The sequence below is a fragment of the Camelus ferus genome, chromosome 5 (assembly GCF_009834535.1).
Source record: "Camelus ferus isolate YT-003-E chromosome 5, BCGSAC_Cfer_1.0, whole genome shotgun sequence".
NCBI lineage: Eukaryota > Metazoa > Chordata > Mammalia > Artiodactyla > Camelidae > Camelus > Camelus ferus.
The window spans coordinates 57,276,376-57,297,047 of NC_045700.1; positions in this window are offsets into that span (position 1 = coordinate 57,276,376).

The following is a 20,672-nucleotide window of genomic DNA, read 5'->3' on the forward strand; positions in this document are numbered from 1 at the left end:
GGGTGGGGTGGGGTGCGGTAGGGGTGAAGCTAATGCCATACTAAGAAAGTCAGTGAATAAATTATATGACGGGCAATGTCAAGGATGTTTGGCTGGAAACCAAGATTCATAAAAAAAATTAGAGTAAGGCTAAGGAAAAGTAACAACAAATGCTATGTCTTGGGACAGAAGAAACTAAGGTTTTTTGGTTTTTTTTTTAATACAAAATGTGATGTATGAATGAGGATGAAAGTCAAACAAGGAGGAGTCAAGGGAAGAGTTGAGCAGGAGAGGAAGTAGTGACAATAGGAGTCAGAAACATTCCTCCAAGAATTACTTACAAACATTGATTTGTCTTTTCTCTCTAGGATTTTAAATACTGCTTATAATTCATCCATGAATCTTAATTACCATCTCATATTACTCTGAACCAAATTATTCTCCCTCTATGACCCAGTGCTATAAAAAAGTTAGACATATATTGTGCACATCACCCTAATGAACATAATTTAAGATGTGCACTACAGAAATGTCTTTCTTTTTTTAGCTTTTCAAGTAAGTCTTTATTAGGGAAAAAAATCATTCAGAATGTAATCTATATTAAAAATGAACCTGACAAAACAATTACACAGTAATTGTGTTCAAAAAGATGTGTGTCTCATTTAACATTTTGACCAGCTTTGATTTATTGAGGAGTTGACTAGTAAATCATGACAATGGTAGGAAGTGGGCTGGGATCAGAGACTCCTCCAGTGTTACTGTAATTTCTACATAGTGTTTCCTCTTTGATACCACTTTTTTGTGATAGATAGTTTAAGACCATTTCTTGCTCCAAGCATAGCAAATAGAATCCGCATTTTTCTTTTCCACTTCCTTAAAAGAAACTGTCTTAATAATATTCTTGAATTGTTCAGTGAATGCTATGTCATATGAGAAAGTCTGATTCATTCATAAAATACTTTAGCCTCTGTTTACATTTTAGTTTAACATTTATTGGGGTTTCATATTATAATGAGCTACTTATTTCTGCTTTCACTCTTGGCCAAATTCTAACTTTAGGTTACCCTAAAATCTACCAGTGAATGAAAACATGGAATTTTGAAATCCTCTTTTAAATGGCAAAGTTCAGTGGAGGTTATACGTTCTTAATAAACCCATTTGGGAAATTAAACTGATTGTGAAAACATGCCACAAATTTGTTTTAGGCTAATGCCTTTTAAATAATTCAAAGTGAGAACGTTAAAACTGAATCGTGTAGATTCATTTTGAACCTTGTTCTGGGAGGGTGAAATAATCTGGTTCTGTGAGTCAGCGACTTTGTAACCTTAGTCCCTTAGACACACGAGTCCTCACTTGGCTCATTTACAGAGTGAGAAAATTGGACTATATGACTTTCATGGGCCCTGCCGCTCTGTGGTTCTATGATTTGCCTCTTTTGGCTTCATGAGTATGACTTCAATATGTATAGGCGAAAAAAATGTCAAAGTTATAACTTCATGTCTAGGACATTGTGAGCTACTAATAATTAGCTGAATAAATCTATGAAGAGTACTTTTCAAGAGAATCAATATAACTTAAGCATCTGTATCTTTGAACTTGCTCTTCCCTCTGCTTTCCCCAGTTCTTCAGATGGCAGGTTCCTCATTACTCATCACAGTTCAAATGTTACTTCCTCTATGTGTCCTTTCTGGACACCTGTCCCAGGGAAATAGTGGAAAATCCTTTATAAAGTTCTAGCTTATCCTGTGAGAAATATGTCTGTAAAAGTTCTCCAGAAAATTTATTTTAGGGAAGTTATTTAAAGGTCCTGATAATTGTAAACACATTATTTGGACATAATATGTTAAATAATATATTGGAAGGAATTGAACATTCAAATGTAATGAGTTTAATTGATTAAAAGAGTGTTCTTTTGGGATTAAGCAGTATTTGCAGATGTTCAGTTTACTGCTTGAAACATGCAGATTCAAGGGACTTAAATGTTGAAAGCATTTTATTGATTATTAAACACTGCCTTTAAAAAAGAATTGATTCAATTTTTTTTTTTTTTGGTCAAGCATGCAGTGTCTATGACCAAGGGTTAATGTATTAGCTAAAACTTTATTAAAGTAGTAAATTTATCCTTATAATATTGAGGCAGTCACTGTGATACAGTTGGGATCCTTCACACTGTGAGTTTCTTTGTTTTATGATGACCTTGACAGTTTTGAGGAATACTGGGCAGGAATTTTGTAGAAATGTCTCTCAATTGGGGTTTGTCTGATTTTTTTTTATATAGACTATGATTATGGGTTTTTGTAGAGAATGACCAAATTGGTCAAATGCCATTTTCAGGTAATAGAGTTTGCATTCTGTTCATTATGATAGGACATCATTCTATGTAATTGTCTGATAATATTATACAGATTATATATTATTGGTAGAAAACTTTCTGTTTATAAGCTTATTTGTTTAATATCTGCCTCCAAATAAAACAGAAGGTCAGATCCATGAAAGCAACTATTTGGTTATCTTGTTCATCACTCTATCCCTAGAGCCTTGAAGAGTGTAGGGCATCTAACAGGAATGTGATGAATATTTGCTGAATGAATGAATAAATGAGTGAAGGTATCTTATGTATAGGGAGCTGAATCCTAACTCAACTCTAGTTGTGTGCTGTGGCTAATATAAGGAGAAACATATTAGGCAAGGTCTCTGTATTTGGCTTTGATGTCAAGAAGAAGTCACACTTTGAGCTTTAAAAGAAATTAATAAATAGTAGTTGAGGTTAGTAATCTACAGAATACCCTAATCTAAGATGTGGTTTTAGTTTGGAGTACTATGCCCTAAATCAAATCAGGAAGATCAGAGTTGACTTAAATTGTCATGGAGAACAAGTATCCTTTGGGAGGTGTATCAAGTCAGTATCCAACCAAAACAAATAAAAAAGAAGGAACTTAATACTAGAAATGGGCTACTAAGAGGTTAGAAGGTTGAAAAACAACCACAAGGAGGCGAAAATTAGGAACATTGGGATAATGTTACTCCATGGAGCTGGCGAAGGAACAGGGAAAACTGTCACTCAAAGCCCATGATTGCCATGCCACTGAGGCTATTGCTCCTGCAGCTGAGCTGTCTGTGCAGGAACCCAAGATAGGTACTGTGTTTCCCGCTGTGGCTGCTTCTGCTTCCACTCCAGCCATTGCTAGAGGCACTGGTAGAGCTGGAAAAACAATGGCCTCTTATTTCTTTTGACCTTCAATCTCCAGTCATTGCCTCTGTTACCAGACAAAAATTCATGTGCTTGAGGCACAGTGAGTCCAAACAAACTGAAACACAGGAAAGGTTTGCTGCAGGGTGGAGCAAGGAGAATGGGTGGCTTATGCTCAAAAGCAAAAACGAAATCCCCAGTGGTTTTCGGGGTAAAGGTTTTATAGGCAAAATTTGAGGTAAGGGCTGGAGGATGTGTGACTTTCTTCTGATGGGTTGGTGGTGAGGTAACAGGGCGGTGGTGTTCCAGAACACACTCATCCTCCACCTGGGTGGGGGCCTCAGTTCCTGCAGAAGACATTGCTATGAATATTCCACCAGGCTCTTGCCCCATCTTTTCTTGATTGTTCTTCCTTTGTTTCTGCATTCCCTTAATTCCCTGATTAGTAACTGTTTGAATCGGCTCTTTAGTATTCAGGAAGGAGGCTGAAGCCTTTTTCCTGCGGAAAGGCTTTTGTGCCCAGGAGGGCCCCCAGGGTCCTGCTCAGTTTCACCTCTGTAGACAAGAGGTGACTAACAAGTAGTCATTTCTGACAGGGGGTCTAGGCAGTATATTTACAGGTTTTCCGTGCCAAGAGACACTAGTCACAATGAACACTGGCATGTTCACATGACTGAACTATAACGGATTTTATACGGTCAATAAGGTCAGTAAGCTTTTACTGAAAAACTATTATAAAGGGTACAAGATATAAACAAGGTGTTGTGCTAAATGTTTGGGAAACCCCAAATATTTAAGATACAAACTCTGGCTGCCATAGGAACTGGTATAGTGTGAACAGACACATTTATAATTAAAAATATGCAAGGCAGGAGGTAACAAATATCCTACTAGGAATATAAACAAAGTGGTACATAAGGACAAAGAAGAATGTCATTAATTTAATTGGGGAAACCTCTGTTTAAAAGGGCTGAACTATGTAACCTAATTAACTTGGTTCAAATTCTGGTTCTGCTGTTTCCTTCCTATATAACCTTAGGCAAGATTTTCAACCTGTTTGTGCTTCACTTTCCTGCTCTGTAAAATAAGAATAATGATGAAAATAATAGTACCAATTTTAACAGATTATGAGAGTATGATGGGGCCATCCATATAAAGCTGGAAATTAAATACAATAACAGTAAGGGCCTATAAATATGTTAGTTTAGGTAAATGTTTTGATTATGAGTTTTAAAAAGGAACATCAAAAAAAAAAAAAAAAGGAGTTAGGAATTTTCCAATGATCTGTGTGCTTCTAATATGACCTGGACACAGGGTTTTGATTAAATACAAGTAATCTACATCCCTAGGTAGGTATATTTTATGAGGGGAAAATCAAATTTTACAAACCAAGAGTCCAAATTTGGCATATAATATAAAATTTATTCTGAGATTTGTGATTTTATTTTAGCACAAAATCTAAAGTATATTAAAAATCTAACTCTGGTTGCTCCTGGTACATTTAATATTGAAGATATCCCATGTATTTGTTAAAGGTTGAATACACTTGCTGCTAAGTTGTTCCTTTGCATATTATAAAGTCATGGAATTTTATGTATATATGAGGTCCTAAAGATTATTGTTCAATTTTACTCTCTGCTGCCAAAGCTCAGAAAAGTGAAGAAGCATGTCCAGTAGCTAACAGCTTTCTAGCTAGGCATTGACAAAGCTGAGAGTAAATGAGATCTCCCATTTTCTGTAACTGTGGCCCTTCCTTTTTAACCTTCTTGCCAGTCATATTTCTTTCTTTCTAGATTAGACATATTTCCTTTAATTATCTTTTTGCTATGAGTCTTAGGGTTTTTGTTTTTTGTTTTTGTAATTTTTTTTAACAACTCTGGTGTATAGTAATTATTTTCCTTTCCCTTTTTGTCAGTGTGGTTCTATGCTTTTCAAGAGTTAGTATGCCCATTCTCTGCATTCAAAAGTTTAGCAATTCAAGCACATACTTACTGTCTTTTCTGAAATACCGTTGTCTATATAGCATGATGCCAAATTGATTTTCTATTTATATTTATAGCATAATTACAATGATAAAGATTGTAAAAATTCCCACATCTCAGCTAACCTACATCTTAAGTCTTAAACACAGAAGTCAGGCATAGAAGTTAGATGCAACATTGGAAATGTTAACTGGGAAGAGCGGAATACAAGTTACCTCAGATCTTAGTCACCCGGAAAAAAAAGAATTTCTAATGGGAGACAGAGAGAGTGATATAAACAGAAGATTTTATTAGTGAAGTTAAAAGGTAGTAAAATATAGTACACCCCGTAGAACTGGGGGTGGGCCAATCCAAGAGAGGAAAAGTGTTGCTGCTCCTTTGTTTTTCCTGCTTTTATATCCTGGTTTAGCGGGCGGTTTTGTGATTGATTGATGGTTCACATTCTTTGAAATGCTCAGGCTGATTGACAGCTCACATTCCTTGTGCTCAGGCACACCCATCTCTTTTATGCATTTTTTAAACATTTTTTTTTATTGAGTTATAGTCGTTTTACAATGTTTTGTCAATCTTTTATGCATGTTTTTACCCATGATGCATACAGAGAAATATATGGGAAGGGGCTCAAACTGTGATGTTAATTACATTATAATGAGCATTGAGTCAAGTTATGCTGGGTCCTTCTCTCTGCTGTGCAGCATTCGATGCTAGCCAGCTTCTTTGCTGGCCTTCATTTAGAGAAAGTAAAAGTTTTTGAAGCCCCTTATCCTGAGCCCAGGTGTGCTGTTATTTTCTGGGTTGCTCCCTCCCCTTCCTCTCCCCTTGCCCAGTGCTCATTTCTGTCTAACTACCTAACAGAAATGTAAATGGAGAAATAAATCCTTTCTATAAATGCAACTTAATTTTTCAAAAGGAGTAATTTTGAATATCACCCAGTGTGTTGGTATTCGAAAAGGATAGCTTTCAAAAGTGACTTGGGACAGCAGTTATAACCAGGAATGTTTGACCTTTTTAAATATGAAAGAATAAGTGAAAAAACAATGTCATTTAGGAACAATGTTCGTAAAATAATGAAGGCCTTAGATAACGCTCAAATAAACTATAGTGAAGCAAAATGAAATAATGCTATTTAAGGGGAGTGATAAATAAGCTAAGACATTTGTCAACAGGGTTGACTAATAATTCAAACATCATTTCCTCTGTTCTACCTCCATGAAAACTTTCTTTACTGACTTTCTCAGGAAGAATAAGACTTCATTCTTTAAGACATTATACTTTTTTTAAAATCTTTTTTTAATTTTAATTTTTAAAAAATGTTTGGGGGAGGTAATTAGGTTAATTTTTATGTATTTATTTTAATGGGGGTACTGGGAATTGAACCTAGGACCCTGTGCATGCTAAGCGTGTGCTCTACCACTGAAGTGTACCCTCCTCCTACTTTTAAAAATATTTTTTTAAGTTTTAATTTTTTATTTATACTACTTTTAAATTATCTCCAGCATGCCACTTACTTATTTTACTTACTGCCTCTGCCTTTCTCATAGACTGGGAGATCACTAATGACAGATATGTCTTTCATTCACTCACTCACTCATTTATTCAATAATCCACCCATCCATTCAAACATTCATCTATTTCTTCTTGCATTCAGAAGATATTTTTTGAGTGCCTACAATAAGGCAGACCAGTTGAGACTGATTATGAATACTTTGAGTTTGAAGTCTCCTACAACTTACAAAATAGGTCCTAGGAAATAAATATGAAGCATAAGTTTCAAGTAGTTGCTGTGGTTCATTACACATTATTTATGTATCCTACCAGTCCAGATCTCAGGACAAAAAAACAAAACACTGAACTCCGTATATCCTGAGATACTCATATGCTAAGCTTCACTTCTGCTTTCTGTGATGAGCACTGTCCTACAGCCAAATGCCAGAGGCTACTCAAATCCAGAAACACCCTAGACACTTAGAATCCAAAATGTGTCCACTGGCGGTAGAAGTCTTTTTCATATTAGAAACCAAAGGAATTGCCTACATAGTAAACCTGGATTATGCCCTGCATAACTACCACGTGTTTCTATTTACCCTCAGAGCCCGAGGCTAGAGAATTTATTGATATCAAATTGCATTGAGCATTTCTTTATTAATGCCTCACCTTCTCCTTCTGAATTTCATCTTTTCCCACTATGAACTTGATTCAGAGTGAACATGACATTTTCTCATGCTTGCTCCTTCTAATATCTTGGTACAAATTACAATGCCCCTTGGAACTCTAGGTGCCTACAACCTCATCCTGGTGCAGTGAGTAGAAACAGCTTTTTAGACATTCTTGAGTCACTCTAAGCATTCTGTAATGTTCTTTAGTCTACATGATGCCTTGGCTATCTGGCAAAGTTTCAACACTTGGAGTAAGAATTGCTAATAAATCTAGATCATACTTTGACATTTCTCCTCAATTTTGTCTCACAACTACCATCCTGGGTGGTCGTGAGAGCCAATAGCTATTTGATTTCTGGTCCAACACTGAGTAGTCTACCTTTAAAAGGACAGAGGTGGTGTCCCCGCCCCATCTTGTCTAGCCAACACAGCTATTTCTTAGTCGATAAAAAAATCTGTTACATAAAACCTCTGGAATATCAACTATTCAGAGATTGCAGGACATGTTAGTCTATAAGCACTTCATTTGTCTCCTCTTACTCTTCCACTCTTTGCATAACACGTTAACATGCTTTCACAGTAAACACAGAAATTTAATTGTACCTTGGCAAGGAAAGGATCCAAAAACAAAATTCCACCCTTATAAAAAATTTCATGCAAATTAACAAGAGAACTTGCTTTATAAAAGGAGATCTATGTACCAGATACTTGTCTTCGGCAAAGTAAAGTGGTCCTTTCTGTGAAAGAAAACTGCCAGATAACAAGAGTACCTTTGAAGCGTGGAGACATTGCTTGGGAGATGTGGCTTCACAACAGTGAAGCTTGGGGAATAAAATGCAGGACAATTCAGATCCATTAAAAAGTTCAGAATCCACTGGAGGATACTGATCAGGACATGGCATGTATGTAACCTAACATGTTTTAATTGGGTTAACAAATTGTTTTTTCAAAAATTCTGAGTAGAAGAACCTCTTCAGGTGTTGTTATAATCAGTATCTAGACTGTGGACTTGATCTATCAGAGTCAAGATTTTGGTGTCAAAGAATAAGCCCTATGTCTTAGAGAAAGCTGCATTATCTGGTTTGTTTCTATCTGGTTAGATTACAGATTTCAGTAACAGAAGAAACATATTTTTCCATTTCTACATAAAAGGAAAAAAACCCCACACTTTGCTTGAAGTCTTACAACAGCCTTTTTCCAAATTGATGAGAAATTTTTCTTTTTTGACTAATTACCTATGAACTTTAAGTTTCTGATAGTCCAAATTTATACTCAGTATTCCCTTAGCAACTATCATAAACAGAATTATATATACATTTTTTCTAACAAATGATCTAGAGTTATATAAATAAATCCCATTTATAAATGCAAGTTTAAAGAAAGCCTTAGGTACAAATGTAAATTATATATTTAAAAACAGAGACACTATATATGTGTGTGTATATATATATTATATATACACATATATAGTATGTTAACCACTATTAAACAGTTGAAATATTGTATAAAGCAGATAGAAAGTTATACAACTTGAAGTTTAGGGGGTAAATCCTATTATTTTCAATTTTAAATGCCTATTTTATCTCAGATTTTTAGTTTGACAAGACTATTAATTCAATCACAATATTGATAATGGAATAAATAAATTTGCTTGTTTCTACTTCCTCTGGCTGTAAGTGGAGAAATGAGTCACTTAAATATTTTATACAAGAATAATTTTTGTAACCTCAAATAATGCTAAAATATGCTTTACTTTTCATGTAAATATTATCTGCTGTTGCTACTACAGCATGGAGACATAAGGCGTGGGACAAAATATGTGTGTATATATATATATTTTTCAAATAATTAATTGTAAATTATCACACACAAGACCTACATGTGTTTCTGTGGGCAACATTTTATAATATTCCAGTTGACATTTGACCTTGGGTTCCTCAACTAAGAAATCAATATAGAAAGGTAAGGCCTAATTTCAGGGCTCCACCCAAAGCTGCTGATGATTCCATTTCAAAAGATTTCCTCTGCAGATTTTCCACTGCCTTCACAGGAGCTCTGAAGCACTTGGGATGAGACACCATTTCCTTTATTTACGGGAAGTGTTGCTAAGTTGGGGCCTCTATACTTACCATGACATTTTGCTTCAGAAAGATAGGAGAAAGAAAAATAACCAAGACTTTTGGCAGATGGTTTCTGCATGATTATGAAACAGGGTTACCTGAAAACTGGTGTGTCCTAGGAGAATAGCAGGAGTGGACACAGAATGGCTATCAGGTAATAATAGTTTCTAGACATTCTGGATAATTTTTTAAATAGAGAAATTTCTAGTTTTATTTTAAATGCTATTATTATGATATTTTTAATACATTACTATACAAAATATGGGATAAATATTAAACTATGACTTTCTATGAATAAGGCGCTGGCTCATTCAGTCAACTGACCGCTCCTGATTTCAACTACATCTGAGAAATACCAGGAGAGGTCACCCAAGAGAGCAAAATCAACTTAGAACAAAGTTAAATTTCTTCCCATGTGATTTTTCCTCTATTTTCCCTAAAAATACGCAGAAATACATCATTGCTTAAAGAAGAGCTTCTACACAGAATTTGCAAAACCCAAGGATAATTCTCCCCGTGTTTGGTCCTGCGTGTTTTGCCAGCGCATGTCAATACTACTTAGCTCAAGTCATCCTGCCCTGAAAGACATTTGGGTTTAATTTTGGGGTTTCCAAAGAAATTGTTAGCAACAAAAAAATAGATTGCAAAAATGAAAGAGTCTTTCTCATACAGGATTAATGAAACTGGAGATGACATTTAAAATTTCTATTTATAAAAGAAATTCAACTCATATATTTTAATTTCTTTTTATCGTAACATGAAATGACACTTTTATTTTCACCATAATTATTAAAATACAAACTTAAATGCTAAAAGGAGATAATTGTATATTGAAATGGATGTGTCCATCCTTTACTTATTTAAACTCTAGGTCAAGAGTTCATCCTATGTAGTGTAAAAAAAAAAAATGGAATTGATTTGCAAAAAGATAAAAGCAGATTTTCTTGAACACAACTGAGAGTAAGACGTAAGTACTTAAAAATTGAATAGAGGATGTGTGAAGATGTAGTAAAATTACTTAGAGAAGAGACCACCAAATATGCTCAAAAACTGATTTTTTTAACCTCTCATACATTATGTTGTCACACAGAAAGTGAAATAAAATTTAAATCATAAAAGCGTTAAGACAGAGAAATGCTTCTTACTTAATTCAAGAATCAGTGAAAACATCTCAGCCATTGGTGTGATGAATGACACATTTGACTGGAGATGAGATACCTAATGAATATCTGAAGGTCACTAAAATATCAAAATATCATATATGCTATTGCAGAGACATCACATGCAACGGAGAACACAAAAATTATTCAGTGACCGAGATCCACATGTAAATTTCTTTTTCCAAAAAAGATATGTGAGTAAGTTAACTTGAGTTTTCTAGAAATACAGAACAACTAAAAGCATTGAATGGAGTGGAAAGGAAGAATAAATTAAAGAAAAGAAGAAAGAGTTGCAGTGAGAGGAGAGAATTTCACATAGCAAAGAGAAGAACAAAAGGAGAAGGAAAGTAGGTGAAAGACTCCACTGTGTGCAGATGCACAGTTCCAGGTGAAAGGGTCAACGGAGGACCGGAATGTAGGAGGAAAAGACAGAGAAAATCTAATTAGTTCTAAAATGAGTTAGTGTTGTTTATTTGGGCTTTGCACTTTCAAGAGGGTAATTTATATCTCTGGTGGCATCCTTGATAAGCACTGTTTATAAGAATAAAGATGGTGATGATGAGCACTAACATTTCAAAGAATTTACTGTTTCAGGAACTGTGCTAAGTACTTTACATGTATTCTCTCTTGGAACATTTACAGTAATTCTGTAAGAGTTTACAGATGAGTAAACTAGTGTTCAAAGAGATTAGGAAATTTGCCACATGGCTAGTAAGGCTTTATAAAGAGTGACTATGCACAGCTGATTTCCAACCAAAGCCTGGGTGGGTACTGCTTTTGCTCTGCTATGTCTCCAAAGGTTCTTCAAAGGAGAGGGGCCATTCTGAAAGGACTAATAAATTTAACCCTTGTTTTTTTCTTTTGAGTTGCCTAAGCAATCATGCTTTTAGCTTTGGTTTACAACAGAATTACAGATCAGAGCCAAATGTTTCCATATCTTTTTTAAAGTATCCCTGAGACTTACACTATGAAGGGTGTTTATGAGCAGAAGGGAAGAGGGACAGAGTATACTCAGCTTTGGAAATTGAAGATAGGAAGAAAGGGGATAAAAAGGAGGAAGGAGGGAGGGAGAAAAGGACAAAGAGAGAAAGAAGAAAACCAAGCAGAGAACAAAAGTCCAGAAAAAAGAGATGTTGAAAATTATTGGAATATTAAATTAGAGGTATTCTCTTATAAGAAGAAGAGGCTTGCATAACTGCAGTTTGATACCAACAGGGCATGGTTGTGAGATAAAGAATGTCTGTGAAATAATAGCGAATACCTAACACGTGTAAATTAGACAGTCTTCTAACTTTTACGTATATTAATCAGCTTAAAGTAAATCAAACTAGGTCCTATTAGTATTTCTATTTAACAGTTGAGGAAACTCTACAAACTAGGTCCTATTACTATTCTTATTTAACAGTTGGGGAAACTGGATTACGGAAAGGTAAGTGACAGCCACCCAAGTCCCACCCCTAAAAGTGACAAAGATGGGATATGAAACCTAGGTTGACTTCAGAGTTCATGGTCTAAATGATCTTCATATAAGGTAAAAATACAAATATTAGTTGGTGCCAGTAAATCTTTTTACTCCTTCCACTCAAGAATAGTAGTTTTGAGTAGGGCTAGAACAATTCTTTTCAAATATTAATGTGTATGCAAATCACTTAGAGGTCTTGTTCCAGTCCAGATTCTGACCAGTAGATCTGGAGTGGGGCCTAGATTCTGCATGTCTACTAAGTTGTGTTAACAAATGGTTAAAGAAGACAATTTAAGTGATACATACAAACTTTAGTTAACAGTTCATGGCGTGGACAGACTCCATTGGGAGAACTGCAAAACAGGGTAGAAGGCTGAAAGTTTCATAGGAAAAGAATAGGAAAGAGACAAATAGAAGATATCTGATTGGCTGGGGTTATGTAGCCAACCGTGTTTAGGGTGAGAAGAAACAAGGAAATAAGTTTGGGGATTGGTTGACTGGATCTACCAGATTTCTAGTAAGAGTACTTACAGGCGCATGGAAATTATTTAAGTTTCATTTTGCTGATGTTGCAGTCCCAGCAGGAACAGCTTCATCTTGAGTCCAGAAAATTCTTTCAGAAGTTCCGATGTGATGCTGCTGCCGTTGGTCCCCACACCAGCACTATGTAGTGAGGGTTTAAAACTCCACTGTAGGCTCCTGAAAGGAGTCAGGGTAGGGGAGATACGAAATGACAGGAAAAATGGTAAGGAAGGATTCAAGCACCAAGATACAGTTAAAACACGAATGATTAATTCATGGACCTTTGGAGATAAGGTCATCATGCTGAATTAATTTACTTTCAACATGACGTTATGCTTGAAGGGACTGTAGCTTAGTTACACAGCAAGTCAGTGATGACAACCTATGACTCTTGTTCCTCAGCCTTTGCTCTGTTTATTCTGCTACAGCAGTTCTGAAGGAGGTACCCACTCTTTTTTTTCTAACTTAATCATTAAAGAGGATTAATCATGCCTATTTTTTTTAAAAAAGGGATTTGAGAACCTTGTTTTTTAACCTTTATTAAAACATATTCCTGATTTGGAGAAATGTGGTTACAGATGAAAGGAAAGGGCTTTGTATTAGTCAGGGTCCTCCAGAGAAACAGAACCCATGAGAGATACACACACATACACACACACTTAGGTTTATACACACACACATATAAAAAGATTCATTACAAAGAAATGGCCCAGGGAATTATAGAAGCTGAGAAGTTGCAAGATGGAGCTGGAGACCCAGGACTGAGATGGTGTAAGTTCCAGTCCAAAAGCCAGCAGTCTCGAGAACCAGGAAAGTCTGATGTTTCAGTTTAAGTTCAAAATTCAAAAGAAATCCAGGTCTCAGCCCCAGGCATTCAGGTAGGAGGATTCCCTCTTGTTCAGGGTAGGATCAGACTGTCTGTTCTATTCAGGCTTTTAACTGATTGGATGAGGACTACCCACACTGGGGAGGGCAATCTATTTTTTTAGTCTACTAATTCAAATGTTCATTTTATCTAAAAAGAAACAAACAAAACAACCCTTGCAAGCACATCCTTTATAATGTTTGACCAAATACCTAAGTACCCTGTGGCCCAGTCAAGTTCACATATTTTGAAAACTTGACTTAATATATTAGAAACAGTTTATATAGAAATTTTTCAGTTTCATAGTCACACTTAAGTCTTGAATAAGTCAAGGCTATAAAAATCCTGACCAAGCTTACCTCATCCAATTTCATAACTTTCAGTGATAAGCACTGGGAATACTATTCTTCAGGTGCCCAACAGGTGGTGCTGTGCATTAATTTACTACGTGAGTGCTAGGATGATGGTGGTGGTGGTGATGAAGATGATGATTTAGCTGCCTCTTTTTGTGAAGAAAAATAACTATAGCAACCTTAGTTTAGCAATAAGATGAAATACTGAAAACTATTATTCATAAGCCAATAGTTATTCAACTCTCAGTTCTCCTACCTCAAAACTCTTTGACTTTGGGGAAGTTACCTCTCCTCTGAAATTGCAGTTTATACCTCTAAAAAATGGCAGATAAATAGGACCTTCCCCTTATTATGATAATTAATTGAAATAATATATAAGAAGGCCCCATCCCAGTGTCTGGCAGTTAATAAAATATCAGTAAATGCCACCAACTATTACTATCATTTCTGATTTTTTTTCTGAAATAAAGTACTCTTCTCATATTTAGCATGTATGGACTATGCTGCATTTAATATGTGTTTCATATTAGAATAAAGTCTGTGTACTAAGTCCTCAAAGAATATAAACCAGAAGAAAATACATTAAATTGTTGTATTCACTAGTAAGAAAGATATTTTTGAATAAATTTCTAATATGTTATAATACTTTACTTGGGTATTTTAAAACCACCTCTTTAATAAAATCTCATTGTTAGTGTGTACTTGGCAGTTCAACAAAATTTTACTTCTTGTCTGTAGATTCTTTAATGGCTTACTCTTGCCATTAGTGGTTTTGTTCTGTTCATTTTGCTTCTGAAGGGAAAATCATAATGATAAACTTCAAATGAGTAGGAATATGTGATTTAGGATAATTTTATGTTTGTCATTACTTAACTATGGCTTTTCTTGCTAAAGAACTCTCTAGATGAAGACTACTGATTTGTTGAAAAGAGTAATTATTATGTTAAACTCCTTGTAAAATATCTTACAAATTATAATTAAAATGTTCATCTGATAACATTAACTTTCTACTCTTCTATTAAACTGTTCAATTAAAAGAATATTGCTAAAGATATTTACTGACACGAACTGATTCACTTTGGAGTCTTAGTGATACTCCAATGTAGCCCTGAGGTTTTGTTAAAATGCCCTAGGACTGTAAACATTTGACAGTACCTTTTGGTTTAATCAATGACTTCCTATTATAAAGGAAGTTCTTATTATGTACAAAATTGTGTTATTTCTGTATCTACTCATTTGACAAAATACATTGCTACTGATCTTTCTGGAAAAGAGCAAAGTGAAATATGTATCCAAAAGCAGTCATATGGTAGAGTGGACTAGGAGCCAGAAGTTTCATATGCCAGTTGGCCTAGGCAACTCTCCTATACTTTGACCTGAATAAAATTTTATTATGTGCTTCAATATCCCCCATTTTAAAGAGATAGATGACTATTAACAGCACAAACTAAGAATGTAAACCTACCTTCCTACCCACCCTAAATCCCTTGATTTAAAAAGAAAACATGTATTTTATGAAGAATAAATTCCTAATGACATTTCAAACAAGTCTCTGGACCACAAATATCAAAACCATCTGAAAATAGCCATATCTATGTTGATGAAGGAAATCATAGCTCTAAATTCATAAATTAATGTCTACTTGGGAAGATTTCTGTGGCTTTAGGAACAGTTCATTCATGTCTCAAGGCTGGCAATGTTAGAAGAAAGAGGATAGTCCTAGGACAAGGATATTGAACTGTGTATGTTCATCTGGAGAGCACAAGTTAGACCCTACTGCCCCCAAACCCCCAACTCTTGTGTTGAACTGTTTTTTTACCCACAAACTGAAACAGGGAGTTTGAGATTTGGATCACAGTACCCCAGACAATCAGTGTCCCAGAAGGAAGAGAGATCTCCAAAACAGAAGATAAGCTATTGTCTCAGTTTTCCAGTAGAATATCTAACTTGTAATCCATGTTATCACAAGGAACATGTTCCTGTAAACAAAACCAGTATTCACAAAGAGGGAAATGCGTACCCTCAAAATAATATTGAACAAATCAGTGTCATCAAATTTCTGAAGAAAGCAGTGAAAGAGAAACCAAGGACTGATTCCCAAGACAATTCATTTAATAGAAAAAGATATTAAACAAATTATCTCATCTACAGAATAAGAAAAGTTAGAATTAGAGGTCTTAGAAATAAAGAAAATACAGGTCATTAAAACTAGAGTTTGATAGAAGGGCTAAAAGGAATAGTTACAGCTGCTGAGTAGATTGTTAATCGAAAACTGAACTGTAGGCATCTCCCAGAGCAAGTTAAAAAGAAGAAAAAAAAAAAAGGTTGGCAATGTGGCATAAAACTTAAGAGAAGTGACGGAAACCTATAAAAATTTAAACATGCATCTGTTAGGAGTTTCAGAAGGGAGTAACTGAGAAAAATGGTAGAGAGGAAACAAATAAATCATAAAAACATTTCCCAGAACTGAAGGAAGATTAAGAGGCATTAGCTTTGGGAAAAGAGGGTTGAGCGTTGTCTCTAGCAAGTAAGTGAAATATAAGGCCACACCAAACAAACAAACAAAAAAAGATATTTCTAATAGTTTTCAGAAAGGAAAGGCAGGTTACCTACAAAAAATAAAAAATCAGGTTGGCATCAGATGTCCCATCCATAAAACTGGTTATTAGGATACAACGAAGCAGTCTCATCAAAGTACTGGGGGAGAAATTATGTTGGACCTAGTTTCTCAGACCCAGGAAAACACTATCGTTTGGGTAATGTGGGAAAAACAGATGTATTCGCAAAGTCTACCCACTCTCAGACCTTACTTGATAGAATTAGAGAAATATGTACACCAATAACATGAAAAATGAATTACAGACTGGAGATGATGTGGTGTTCACAGAAGCGTGGTGAAGAATCGCAACAACAACAAATGAACCATAAAATCAATCTGTAATTAAGTCCAAGTTACTATTGGTGCATAACATTAAAGCAAAACAAGATAATAACTAAAATCTTAGAAGTTTTCCATGGTAGTGGTGTGTATGCATGAGTGTGTATAGGTGTGAATGGAGTGGAGGATTTTGAGTCCCAAGAAGACTCTTGTCTTATTTAATGGGAAGTCAAAGACTGATTAAAGGTAGATTTTGATAGAAAATATAAAATTCAATGGGTGTGAAAAGTTTAGCATAACCACTATTAAAGATTGAAACAGAATATTTCCAGACTATTAATGTGGAAAAGCTAATAACTTCCAACTGACTAGAGGGGAAGAAACCACACAAAAGATTCTATAGAATACATATAAAATAGGATGGCTAGAATTAGTATAAATAAGTTGGTGTTCACAATAAAAATGTGGGCTGTTTAATTCCCACAAGTCAATAAATCTAATTTGATTTTAAAATTATAAACTTGGCTATAGTTTGTTCATAGGCAGGGTTAGCCCAGGAAAATCTCATTTTATACCTGTTGCCATATTTCCTTCAAAAAAGTTCTGAGCCTCAGGAAGATATTAAGCAGCTTATAGAGAGAAACACTTGAATATTTGCATATTAACAAGATCATTTTGGCAAGATAAGAAGGAAGGATGGAAGAAAAGAGGCAGTTGAAATATTTTGGCAATTTTAAAGTTACTGTTTCACACAGGGATCAGCTAAGACAGTGTGCTGAGTAACAGTAATGCTGAAGATGCTTATGGATGTTACTTTAAAAAAATCACATAAAAACAAGTCTATTAAATGTTATGGGGGAAGAGTATGCTATGTGGGCTATAATAGTATATAAAAGAGGGACTAAAATGACCTATGGGGTAAAGTCTTCCAGAAGACCTAATTTTAGATTGTTTCCCACACAATTAATAAGAATTAGCAGGGGAAGATGGGGGTTGAAGGAGAGCACAGAGTGTTCCAGGAAAGGGAACAGGAGGTGGAAAAAACATGGTTCCAGGACTGAAAAATTAGGGAAATGTGATTTGCATGTAGGGAAAAAAAAGTGACATGGGATTAGGGTGTATAGGTGGGCAGAGTTAGGTTAAGGATTTTTTAAAAAAAATTTATTATTAGAGTAATGAGAAATAATTGTAGGCTTAAAGCAGAGGAGGGATGATAATAATAGAATTGTGTCTTTAAAAGAACCCTCTAGTTTCTGTGTAAAGGAAGAATAGTTCAGAGGATACATCAGTAGGGCAATTACAAGTCTAGGTCAGTAGGACTAGGATGTTGTTTGGTGAGATTGAAAGAAGTAGGTAAATTTTAAACATACAGAGAGAATCAACAAAAATTGGTGATGTTATGTAAGTATGCTAGTTATCTGCTGCATAACAAATTACCACAAATTTGACAACTTAACACCCATTTGTTTGCTCACAGTTCTGTGGGTCAAAGTCCAGCAAAGTGTGGCTAGAAATTCTATTTAGGTATCATGAGGCTGAAATTAGGGATTTCTGATGAGTTCTCTTCTGAAGTGTCCAGGGGAAAATGTACTTCCAAGCCCACTCATGTGGTTAGGACAACAACTTTTCTCTAGGTTTTAAAATTGAGGCCCTACATTTTCCTGGCTGTCAGCTGGGGGCTATCCTAAGTAACTAGAAGGTGCTTGTATTCTTTGCCATGTGGCATCCTTTATCTTCAAAATCTACTGTGTAGTCTCCCTGTCCTTTTAAAGTACTCACCTGATTAGATCTGGCCCAGCCAGGATAATCTCTCTTACTAAAAGTCAGCAGTGTCATATGACATCACATAATCATAGACTAATAGCCCATTATATTCATTGGTCCCTTCCACAGTCTCAGGGAGGAGATTATGAAAGGGTCTGGGTCATTTGGGACCTTTTAGAATTCTAACTACTACAGTGAGATTTAGGGATATGACAAGGATAACACTGAGCTGTTGGCCTTGGCTCATTGCGTAGGTGATGGTGCCATTTTCTGAGATACAGTTTGATAGCACAAGTCAGTTTGGGATATTTTTGAATTTGAGAATTCTTGTCTAAAGAAGCAGCAGGTGGTCATATTGATATGAATATGTGAATCAAGTGCTTAGAATTCTTAGAATACTAATGTGCACTATGAAAGTTCAAGTGTATGCTACATTTCCCAAACAAATTTGATCAAAGAAACTTGATTTTGCAGAGCATTGAAGGACTAGTGTTATATGGGAAAATCGCCTTAAGGTATAATTCAGAAGAGAGAATATAAAGATAGTCCTCAGTCACAGGGAGTCTGAAGATTATTTTTATCTCCTATGAAGTAAATGAAGCAGAGATGCTATGCTCTGTCACAAGAAATTTGGAAGAATACTGTAGCACTCAGTAAAAAATTTTAGAAACGAAGCACGTTCTCAAGGAGTTTACTGCCTTTTGCATTATCTTGGCTCATAAAATTAATGTAGTTCCAGAGTTTATCTCTCTGGATGAGTTTAAATACGACGTAATTTTTCTGAGATTATGAAGGGAAAGAAATTTCTGGGTTTTTTTACCTTTTTGCTTTAGGAAGATAGTATTTTATTATTTATTATGGCCTTTTATATAATTACTTGTGGTTTATGGAAATATGCTGGAGTGACAACAAAAAAAATCCCAAAGGGTAAATTTTTTTAATTAAGAGAAACGTGTGGTGAGTGATACGGAATAAAACAAACCAAGTAAGAAGAAACGAGAGCTCAGGGATCTGTTTTACACTCCCTAAGCCAATAAATTTCATGTAGGAAAGAAAAAGAATATACAGAGAGAAAGGAGAGGATAATCCAGCAATCCTTGAAGCAATACTGATTTTTGTGAGTGTGAGCCATGGAAGTCCATGGGGATGTAAATTGCATGATTTGTATCCTTAAAACAACTGAATACAAATAATAGAAGATATCAGGGAGAATGGAAGTGCACCCTTGATGGGAGTGTAAAGCAGTAAGGAAACAAGAACAAGTTCTCAATCCCTGAAATAAATGATAATTGCTTCAGTGAAAATTAACTACAATTAGTTCCCATTCAGTAACTGTAATCCACTAAATATTTCCTGTGCAACCCTACTGCGCTTTACAAGGAAAAAAGTTTTAAGTTACCACTACATTTGTGTAGTCAGTTTTTCCTCTGTTATGTCACAGATGCTAAACAAGCAAGTAATGAAAATTGATGAAAAATACATGTAATTTGTAACACTACTGTTGCTTAGAAGCCAAAGAATTGCAAAATTGTGAAGATTTCATAATTTTATATTAGATAACTACACTTTTGTTAGAAAATTCGAAAAAGGTACAAAAATTCAGTTATTTTACACAATTCTGGGATTCTATGCCTGTAGATGACTACCATCATATTTCATTAAGGTATCATTGGTATATAGAATTGGTAATGACCTTGTTGAATAAACAGCCTTTGTCTGACTAATCACCACTGGTAGCTTCTGTCAGTGTTAATGGAGGTATACCACTGACCCTCTTTATTTAATCAAGTAATCAAAAATCTTGCAAGCAGTTTTAACTGCTGTTTTAATGGGTACTCGACTTTTTTCTTCTTAATAATTTGGACTGCTGTTTCTGTGTCTTAATGAGTTGTGACAAATAAGATAAACTGAGACTCTTTCCCCTCCTCCAGTAATTAAATAATTTAGGCCTTAATATTCCCATGAATATACTGACCTGGACAAGAAAAGAACAAAAAATGGAAAATATGTCAAGGAGTTCTGAGACCAGCAAAATATGTTGAATTACTGATGTGAATCATTCTGTAGCCAGGTCTTTATCTTATAGCCAAAAAAGATGTTTTAAATAGGAAGGTCAGTATCTTGGTATTAATGTTCTTGCAGGTATGTAAATAAGGGATTGAAACAATAATTTTGCCAGTGTGACCTTCTTTGGACAGGTGGTATTCAGAATGGATATAAAAAAAGGTTGCGGCCTCAGAT